We start from the raw sequence: 11,627 nt of genomic DNA on the forward strand, positions 1-11,627 counted from the left end.
TAAACTCACAAAAATTCTTTACAGGTTTCAATGGTTATTTACATTAACACGGCATATAAGAATGAAATTCCAGCTCCTGGGTGCTGCCATCATCTACGTAATGTCCCCTTGGCATGGTGCTATGCAGTCCTTCCTTTGGATATATCCGTCCCTTAAATAAATTTAAGTTTTTAAGTCAATGTCTGAGATGGCTAGTTAGCTTGCCTATGCACCACCATGCTAACCAGACATGTTCACCTTTCATTTTGATGGCCCGATTAGTGAAAAATTATAGAACTCTGAAGAATGACTAAAAACATAAAATATTGGCAAGTATTCAGGACAAAAGATTAGTTCTTTGGAAATCTTTCTGTATTCTGTTAATTATGTTAAACTGTCCTGTATCCATCTATGTAAAAGAAACACATATCTATCATTTCACTTTTTAACCCATCCCAGAGGTTTCCCCACTTTGCTTTATTCCACCTCCTTAATCTGTCACCAATGGATTTCATGTAGCCCACTTAGGGATTTTCCTTTTGATGGTAATTTATAAAAACAAGATATTACTCCCCATTCTCCAGAGCATTACCTCATTGAGGTTCTGCTTCTTCACATAGAGGTTCTGTTTCCTGCCATATGTCAACAGTTTGGCTCAAATAAACTCACAAAAATTCTTTACAGGTTTCAATGGTTATTTACATTAACACGGCATATAAGAATGAAATTCCAGCTCCTGGGTGCTGCCATCATCTACGTAATGTCCCCTTGGCATGGTGCTATGCAGTCCTTCCTTTGGATATATCCGTCCCTTAAATAAATTTAAGTTTTTAAGTCAATGTCTGAGATGGCTAGTTAGCTTGCCTATGCACCACCATGCTAACCAGACATGTTCACCTTTCATTTTGATGGCCCGATTAGTGAAAAATTATAGAACTCTGAAGAATGACTAAAAACATAAAATATTGGCAAGTATTCAGGACAAAAGATTAGTTCTTTGGAAATCTTTCTGTATTCCAGATATAAAGAAGCTTATTTGTACTTCCCTAGGACAATTTGGTAAATTATGCCTCTCATAAACAAAATGGAAGCTTTTATATTTTTCTCTTTCCTTGACCCCTCCTGAATCTAGCAGTTCTTAATAAGTGAGTCATGGCAATACATTTCTTTGCATGTGTTCAATGAGACCAGTTTCCAATTGTGGTTTTATTAACCAAGGCTTTGACTGGAATGTCATGTCTGAAAATGATGTCCCTGGACTCTGAGCACCACCAGAAAGCATTCTCAAAACTGTTTGAAGCCAATCAAAAGCCACTTGCAAGAAAAAGCCTGGTATTTTGCTTAATCACATGGTTCATGGCAGTCTTTACAGGTAAGGAACAAAGGTTGCTTTCCTGGAAGATGGAAAGGAGAGAACCACAAGACATCATTGGGGACCTCAAGAATTTAAGAAATTCACCCAAGTCTATAGCAATTGCAGGAAAACGTCATGTCAACCAGGTGGCTCAGTTCTTTGCTCTGAGAAGCTAATTAAAAGTTCAATCCATCATAAGGTTCCAGCAAATCAGGTTTTTAAAAGCCTGCATAATCAATTGTTATTCTTATTGTTTTCATGCAAATAATCAGGCCAAATTGTAAGTAGACAATACAGTAAATGAATTTCTCTTAATTTGGCTCTTTAATAAAAATGAGGGTGACTTTAGGGGGAAAATTATATTTCAATAGGCTCCATATATACAGTTGTAAATGTGAGACTCCAGTTCATGATCTTCAAAGTTTATTTTTCACACGAGCTAAATCTTGAAGTGGCTTTTTACTTGTTTTTTCCCTTAAATATTTGGCCATAACCCTCCAAACTAATGTTTCATTTTTCTCTCATTCTTTGACTTGGAATTAGCAACCAGAACTTTTTCCTTCCACCATACCATTTATTACTATTCTTGTCATTCTAGCTTTTGTCCCACAGTTTGTCTCCACCAGGTTATAAGTCCTACTTGTGATACAGGAACTGGAAAGCAGAAATTTTCCCTGGGGTCTTGTCTCACAGAATCAAAGAATGAAGTCATAAACCACAGGTGTTCAAACAAGGCAGGAATTTATTGCAAACAAACACAGGGTGCCCCCTTGGGTGGGAGATTCAAATGGGTTGTTGTAGAAACATTCTGTTCTTCCCCTTATATCTGCTAAAGGTCTGCTCTATGTCTATCTGTGCTGCTCTCTGATTGGTTCCTGGCCTTTCTGCAACGTTGTTCTCTTTTACTTCTACGAAAAACATCCTATTTCCTGCAAAATACATTCTTTGTATGTTTCAGCTAGCTCCACCATTCCTCCTTCTTCCAACCCTTACTCTAACTACCTAATTCTACATTAACTCATTTCACTTATACTCAGGAAATACCACCCCTAAACACCATCACAACCTCTTCCTGTGCCCAGGTCGCATAGTCCCTCTTACAGAGAGCAAGGATTTTTAGCTCTGAAGGGAAACATCATTCCTTTTCAGCAGAAAGCAGTTATAGAAGAGATATGACACCCCTTCTTCTCTGAAAAAAAATTCAGTACCAAAAATCCTTGGTGGGAGGGGGATGTAAACCCTGAGACCCCCCCGCCCCAGAACAATGAGGATAGGCCAGGCACTGAAACTCACCAGAACAGAAAGCTCCAGATGCCTAGCTGTGCTAAGCCAGCTCAGCCAAGGGTTCAAAAGCCTGAGTGAGGGCGGCCAATGGATGAAGAAAAGACAGACAAAGAGAATAAGCTGGGTCCAGGTGGATCTTCCTGTGCCTGGCTGAGGCCACAGAGAGAGATCCAGAGGCAAGCTGAGCCTTTATTTTATAGCCAGAGGTAAACAAGGTAGTGGTCACCATAGTTACAATGTTCTTGTGAGTTTCACTTGTTTTGGCAGAACTTGCTGCACCTCCCACAGCCCATTAGCTACCCAGATAAGATCTAGGGATCGTTATAAGGTAAACCCTAATTATGCTAAGAGGACTATGCCCTCTAAGCTGGGACTTGTTTGTGGTTTTGCCAACAGGTCAGTCCCAGGCTTAAAACCCTATAGCAGTGCCCTACACCTAGCAAAGAACAAAACTGGGAAAACAAGAACCTCACCCCCAGGTAACCTTTCATACCCTAGCATATCACTTGTCATTTGGCCTGGACTCTGGATCTTTCATGTCACTGATCAGGCAGTTTAAACCCCCTGACCCTTTCCTCCCTAAAGGTAACATCTAGGCCTCAGTTGTATTTCAGCTTTAGGCCCAGAAAAGCAGCAAAATGAGACAAATGACACCATGGCTGTGTCTAGGTCAGCTTTTACCTACCTAATCACTCAACAGGTTTCCTCAGCCTTGGGTATACTTTTGCCTTTCAGGAGGAACCTATGTAGAACAGACCTTTACATCTTGCCTAGTAGGAGTTGGAACATCTACTACTAATATACATATTTATACTCATTCTATTCATTTTGGGGTTAAAGTCACATCTAAGGATTTTTATGTGTTAGAACCCACTGTTCAGGAGAAGATGCAGAGATATTTTCTCTGGCTGCAGCAGTAGCTTCCTGTGGTGAATGTCTGACTTTTACCAGGTGTTCTAGCTATTCTTTCAGTATCTAATAATCTATACACTAGTATCTAAAAGGCTAATATGCAAAGTGTCCCCTTGGGAGTTCGACTGGGAGACCAGGAGTTTGATCACTCATTACGACGTGTGCTGACCATCAGGGGGTGGTGCGGAATGAAGGAAGGCCCCAGCTGGCAGCCGGCAGCTGGCATCTGGAAGGCCTCGATCGGTCCTCCAGGCATAGGGACCCTACCCATGCAGGAATTTCATGCACTGGGCCTCTAGTTACAATATAAACTATTCTGATCATTTCACCCTCCCTTATAGTAATGGACATACTAAGCTGCCAGCTGGTAAGTTTCTAATATGTGAGGTAACTGTTTATTTATATATCCCTGCCAACAGCACTGGAATGCTTTGTTATTAGGACAACGGACAGAGAGACACATTTGTCCCCATCCTATATAATAAAGAGGTAATATGCAAATTGACCCTCATGCCCTCTCAAGATGGTTGCCTACAACCAGGCCTGCAGGGGGGTTAGTGAGGGATGACCAAAAGACTGAACAAGCAGGCTGCGTGGGGCAACCAGGGTCGGGGCAATCAGGCTGGCAGTGGGGGCAGTTAGGGGTGACCAGTCAGGCAGGCTGGTGAGCGATTAGGAGCCAGCAGTCTGGGATCAGGCCTAAACCAGCAGTCGGCCATTCCCCAAGAGGTCCCGGATTAAAGAGGGTGCAGGCTGGGCTGAGGGAACCCCTTCCACCCCCATGAACAAATTTCGTGCACCGGGCCTCTAATCTATATATATATAAGGCTAAGCGACCAGCTGGTAGGTATGATGCCTACTGACCACCAGGGGACAGATGCTCAACTCAGGAGCTGCCCAGCGACAGCAACTCTCACACTCTGGGACCAGTTTCAGCTCGATCCCTGCAGGCCAAGCCGAAAGACCCCACCTGCCAGAGGGACCCCACTCACTTCCCAGATGCCCTTCAAGCTGCAGTGCCACCCCAAGTGCAGCTGGCCAGGGAGAAACCACAAGAGGTTGGCTTCAGGGTATGTCTGGCCCATCTCTCACCCAGTCCTGCCTCGCCATCCACCTTCTAATTAATTTCCTTTCAATGTGCAGTAATCTGTGCACTGGGCCACTAGTTAAGAATAATTATTAACAAATAGAAAGAGGAGGGAAATGTTAGGACTGTACTGCAACAATCCTTAATGGCTGTTTGTAAGCTTCCCACCACAGAACAAAAGACCAGGGAAACCTTGCTGGACACCAGGAATTGAAACTGTCCTGAAGATATCTGATTGCACACTTACATTCCATCCACATTTCGAGCTCACCTCAGTCCCCAAAACCACTGAAAACAAAAGCTTCCTGCCAGTGATTGCATCTAAGGATGAAATTCCAGCGCCTGGGTGCTGCCATCATTGACCCAATGTCCCGTTGGCACGGTGCTGTGCAGCCCTTCCCCTTGGATATCTCATCCCCCATCCTGTTCCCTTGGGATTTCTCTACATCCTGCCCACAATTTGGAGGAAGCTCCTGTATGAAATGTCTCTCCAATTATCCCATTTGAATGTTCCACTGCAGTCTTACCAGTTACCTAACTGTTCTAACAGCGGAAAATGGATCTGGATGGGCAAGTGGGGACTTTTTTCCTCTTTGGTCTTCCCCGCCCCAGATGGAGACAAACATGATATCTATGGCTATTTTTTATTTAAAGGAAGAATTTGGAGGCCAATGAAGGGCAGTGGAAAGCTAGGGACATTCCAAGAAAGTTAAAACAAGTCCAAACAGTATGGGCAATTTGCAGCCACCTTATAAATAATAAGCCATTATCTTCCCAAACTAAGCATGCTTGAGAGCTAATGGTTAAATGACTTTCCACCTAGAGAGTAGAGGAAATGGGGAGAGAAGAGGGAAACTTTTTTCAACCACTAATCAGCCACTTTGGGGAAGGGAAAAGGAAAAAAGGGAAGTTTTTAGTTTTTAGTTTTTATTTTTATCCCTTAGAAAAGTCAGCAACCTCAAAGTTTGGCAAGATAAAATTGCCAGGTGCTTCTCATAAATTATGGGAAGGCCACAACAAAGTAAAAAGGGACCTTGAGAATTAATCTGTACCAAAATATTCAGCAGAAAAATTTTGTACCCTATAGACAGGAGGATATATAATATCTCAAACCCCCACCCAACTGGTGCTTAAAATTAGCTGAGAGCTTATCTGCACTTCATAAACCAAATGTATTGCTTGCCTCGCTTCTTTAAATAAATGTGCATGCTTTAATTTTTCAAATAAGAATTTATTTATTTATTATTTTTTAAAAATATATTTTTTTATTGGTTTCAGAGAGGAAATTAGAGGGAGAGAGAGATAGAAACATCAATGATGAGAGAGAATCACTGATCGTCTGCCTCCCGCACAGCCCCTATTGGGGATTGAGCCTGAAATCTGGACATGTGCCCTGACCAGGAAATGAACTGTGACCTCCTAATTAATGAGTTGATGCTCAACCACTGAGCCACACCAGCTGAGCCATGCTTTACTTTTTTAATAAACTGGCTTTATCACAGCGCAATCAGGGTCTCTCATTTGCATCCATTTTGTTATATTGTAAATCAGCAAGCTGACATAAGACGCCTTAATAAGCCAAATTAAGTAGTAATTAGGAGTCTTCATTATGCTAGCAGTCTCAAAGGAGAAATATCCCAAATCTGAGCAAAACAGCATGGAGGAAGTTTTCCATTTATACCTCTCCCAGTCCCCTTGTATCCCAAATAAGGGTTTTTTCCAGACCTTTTGCAGACTTTACAAAGAGCTCTAAGTAGGTTATTTTTGCAGGCAGCTTGTAACCTTGAGCACAGTACATTTCAGATAATTGATAAATACCTGGCATGGGAGTATCTAGAAGCAGCAACAGAGTGGCTTGCAAGGTCAAATAGTTGAACTTATTTTCCCTATTATTCAAGCAAGCAAACATTTACAGAAGCCAAAATAGCAGGGTTAAAATCTCAAACAGCAGATTTTTTACAGAATAGAGATTACAGTAGCAAGATGGAGTGCCTATGTGTCAATTTATACAAGAAGACAAGAATCAAGGTGGGACAGTCCTCTCCCTCTGACTCAGGGGACTATGTGATGACACTTTTTGGGGGGTCTCTGGGCTGCCTATAACATTTGGTGCCATGACTTGAATTGAATTGCTACCATGGTTGGAATACAATGGTTGTCCTTGATTCCTTCCAACTGATCACAGTGAATTCAGTCCCTTTGGGAATTTCTTTTTCAATTTTGCCACTAGGGTTTAGGGGGTTGCAGCATAACAAAAATTAGAAAGACACATTAGGCCTGTGCTCGGGGGCAGAAAACTGAAGCAAACCAAATGAGTATTTGATTTGGCAAATTCCTCCCTCCACTTTGGCATGACAAGAATAACATGTAGTATAGATGGGTACAGCCCACTCCCTCTGACTCAGGGATCTGTCTGATAACACTTCTCTGGTGTCTGTGAGAGATGCCTGTAACATACTTATGCAAATAAACACAGGGCTCCCGATAAATACATGACAGCTTGTCCTCCCCTGGAGAAGACATGGCTCATAGAAAGCTCAGGGCAATGGTGTGACTATGACTTCTTTTCTATTGAATGGGTATATTTATATACTTTCTCTATGGATTAAAAGTAGTGCATATAATCTCCAACTTGCCTTATAATTAATGTTTTCAGTGTTAGAGAATTATTTTCCCTCTTGTGAATTGAGAGCTGGATGTGGGGAATTCATGACGATTCTAGGATGTCAGTAGGGACTGCAATCTTTTTTTATTCAAAGCACTGTTTCTGCGGGACCTGCATATTTTCCAAGAAAAGAACATTTAAGGGAACCAAGATGTATAGAGGTAAATCTGTTAATGTTCTAAAATTCTCAAATTTGAAAGCCTAGTTTCTTCTGGCCTTTGAGACCCCTTGAGTAACCTGGGCCCTGCATGAAGGGCCATTATTGCTCTAGAGAGAGTGTGGTAATCCAAAGCAGGGAATAATTTCTGAAGTTAGAGTTCTGACTACCTCTTGTGCCTTCTCAGTCTTAACAGGGAAAGGCCTCTACCCAGTTAGTGAAGGTGTCTATCCACACGAGGAGGCACAGAAACTCTTTATCTTTAGGCATGTGGGTAAAGTTTATCTGCCAGTTTTCCCCTGGGGACCCTCCAGTTCCTTGAAGACCAAGTAATACTAATCTCTGGTTGGTAGGATTGTTCCTTTGGCAGCCCTCACAAGACCTGACTACTTGTTGGGTAGTCTTCAGGAGACCCTTTCCTGTAAATAATTGCTGAATTATTTGATAAGTCTTTTCATCCCCTAGATGAAATGCCTGGTGTAACTTTCCACTGATTGGCTTTAGGAAGGAGGAGCTTATCCCCCTTTATCCGTATCCATCCGGTGGAAAGGGGAGTATATCCCTGGATTCAGCCCATTCCTTTTCCTTATGTGTATAATAGAAGGGGAAGGAAGGCCTACTCTTGCATGAATTTCATGCATCGGAACTCTAGTGCTCTAAATAAAAAAGATTGTAGTCCCTACTGACATCCTAATATCCTACTGAAGTCCCAACAACCAGCTCTCAATTCACAAGGATTTTCACAGAAGGAAAATAACTTGCTCTAACAATGATAAAAATTTAATTATAAGGTGAGTTGTAGATTATATGCACTGCTTTTTATCCACAAAGTAGAAAATTGTATCCATTCAACAGGAAAAAAGTCATACTCACACCATTGCCCTGAGCTTTCTATGAGCCAGTCTTCTCCAGGGGAGGACAAGTCATCAGGTATTTATTAGGAGCCCTGTGTTAATTTGCATGAGGAGGCCTCCAAGTTTTCCCTTTAAATAAAAACTAGCCATACATATCATATTTGCCTCCATTTGGGGCAGTGTGGGGGAGACCAAGGAAGCAAACAAGTCCCGATTTGCCCATCCAGATCCATTTTCTGCTGTTAGAGCAGTCAGGTAACTGATAAGACTGCAATGGAACATTCAAATGGGGTACCTGGAGGGGCATTTTATACAGGTTTCCTCTGAATGTGGGCAGGATGTAGAGAAATCCCAGGTGATGGAATAATATCCCAAAGTTGTTAAGAGCAGAAGCAAATCATAATCCTCTAAGCCTGAAGAGTTAAGTGAAAAGACTGGTTCCCTGCACCTCAGAAGGAGGAAGTCACATGGAGAGGATCGCTAACATGAGTGGTGACCTTTGGTCAAGGGACCTTGACAACACTACAAGGAGGAAACTAAGAAAATAAATTATAGGCCCTCTCTCTCCTCTAGTCCTCTAATAGGGTGTCCTATTATTTGAAATCAATTGGAAGCCATAGGGCAAGAGTTCCCATTGATGAAACCCGTATAAATATTAGTCCCCAGGGACACAAGAGCATGGAGAAGGATGGAGGGGAGATCAGGTAAGGTAGGCAAAACATAGCCAGCACCGCCCTTCTCTACCCTGCTCTGTACCCTGTACTCTGTACCTTCTGTGAACAGACTCACCTACACACCTTTGTTTGATCCTTCTGGTGGTTTAGCCAATGAAATTGGACTTCAGGAGGAGAAAAAAGTCAGAGTTCACCCTTCATTTTATGGCCACAGTAGCTGAGTCCTCTGTCTAAAGACCTCAGCTCTTATTGTTATAGGCGCCTCTCACTCACACCAGAGAGGTGTTACCAGATGGGACAGCCCCCTGAGCCTGTGGGAGAGGACTGTCCCCAACCTGGATCCTTGTCTTCTCATATAAATGAATTTATACCAGAGACCTTGACTGCGTTGTGAAAAGCCAATTTACTAAAGCATGCATCTTTACTGAAAAAAGCAACAGCAAGGCAAACAAACCTACAAATCTGGCTTATGAAGTATAGATGGGCTCTCAGCTAATCTGAAGAGCAAGTTGGGTCTGAGGTGTTATATACCCTTCTGTCTATAGGCTTCAAAATTCCTCTGCTGAATATTTTGGTACAGATTAAATCTCAAGGTTCCCTTTTTTACCTTGTTGTGGCCTTCCCAGAATTCATGAAAAGCCCCTGACAACTTTATCTTGCCAAGCCTTGAGACTGCTGGAGTCTCTGCTTAGGGAGTAAAATGGCCTTTTTTCCTTTCCCATTTCTCCCTCCCTTTCTGCATTCTCTCATTAGGGAGGTTTTTAACCATTTGCTCTGTGTCCTTGGCTCAGGAAGATAATGTTTGTTTGTTTGTTTTTAACCATTTTCTCTGTTTCCTTTAGTGGGGAAGATAATGGCTTGCTAGCTACAAGCTGGCTGCAAATTGCCCACACTGTTTGGCCTTATTTTAACTTTCCTGTTTCAGTTTCCCTATTTCTGCTGCCCTGGAATCTTGTAACACTATTAGGCAGCTCACATCCTTGGCTACAGCTCTTGCTGCTATAGTAACATGGTTCGTGCCCCTTGTCCCTTAAGTCTTAGGGAAACAGCTTCCTTCTATTATTGGTTCCCAAGTGTGTCAACAGACCTTTTGGTCCCCATGAACCTGCTGAGATTTCTGTAAATAGGTCCTTCACTAATTTTTCTTCAACTAAGCATGTTAACACTGCCTTCTATTTTCTTCCAGAATCTTAAGTAATACAAGAATGCACAAAAGTATGCTTACCCAGAGCATACTTTTGGGTGGGATCAGTGTAAAGAGATAATCTTACAGGGATACTCAGTTCTCTCTAGGTGAAGAGGGACGATAATCCATTCACAGTACATTTCTCTAACAACAGAACTTTGAGTTCTCACTCCTGAAAGTGTTCAGAACTGACAGGGGTGCCATAGAAGGGACATGAACAGCATTTGATGTGTGAGAAGGGTTAAACTAGAGACACAGCCGCCATCTATTTCAGTCTTTAGTCTCATCTTCTCTTATTCTTGGCAGTTCTTTCTAAAACCAAGACAGTGGGTGTCTTATTTTGGTTCCCCCCAAAAAGAGACCTGATCAATTCCTGTGTGTTTCTCCCAAGGCACCAAGCAAACCTTTTCTTCTCCACAGGATACCATATAACACTTACCCAATTGAACTGCAGTTAATTGGTTTCTTGTCAATTACAGGAAGTAAATGTGGGTGTGGAAGCTGAGTTCTAGGCAGCTGCACCTAGGAGAAGGACTTTGGATCTTTCTAAACATACCAATCACCTGAGACCAGTGCGTTTGTTCTTTCCAGGGAAAAACAAGTTGCCCACAACAAGCCAGGGGAAAGAGAAGCAAGAGAGACAGCCATTGGCAGAACAAAGTGAGTATACCTCATCTAAAGGTTTCTATCTGTAGCTCAGGGATGCTGATAAGGTTTTCCTGCCATATGATACTTACGATAACTCTGGATGTGGGTAAGAGCCCATTGCAGGGTTTATTGTACTAGCTTTTGGGGATCTGTTCCCAAAAAAGAGAAAGAAAAATTCAGTCTGGTTAGACACTTTGCTCTCAGCCTTGTCAAACCCTGATCAGGAACCCCAGCCATGCCATGCCAGAATTCTGACCTACACAGACATGAGCTAATAAATGAATTCTGTTTGAAGCTGCTAAATTTATAATTTCTAATACAAAGTGCTATCCTTTAAGAAAAATCAGGAAGACTTTGTGGCCAGAGAAATTGTTCAAATTCTCTGCTTCATAGGACCCTAATTGGAAATTTAGTTGCTTCCGGGTATGTTACTACAATTCGCTTTAACTTTTTCTCTAAAGTTCCTGTGTCAAACAAGTGTTCTTTATCTTTAGTTGCCTTCTCTATAAAACAAGAGTAGTACTATATTATCTCCCCCACAGAGTTATTATAAAAAGTAAGGTCTATGTGTATAAAGATCTGTGAGAGAAGCTTAGAAACAAACGATAGTGAAAGTGATATGATATGAAGTTACTTATCAGATATCTGTTATCCTATATAATAAAAGAGAAAAATGGTAATTGGTGTACGACGATACCCTTTCAATTGGCTAATCAGGGCTATATGCAAATTAACTGCCAACTCAGATGGCAGTTAACTGACAACAAAATGGCGGTTAATTTGCATATGTAGGCACAATGCAGGGAGGCGAAAGGGAAAGCAGGAAG

This window comes from Myotis davidii, unplaced genomic scaffold, assembly GCF_000327345.1.
Source record: "Myotis davidii unplaced genomic scaffold, ASM32734v1 scaffold818, whole genome shotgun sequence".
NCBI lineage: Eukaryota > Metazoa > Chordata > Mammalia > Chiroptera > Vespertilionidae > Myotis > Myotis davidii.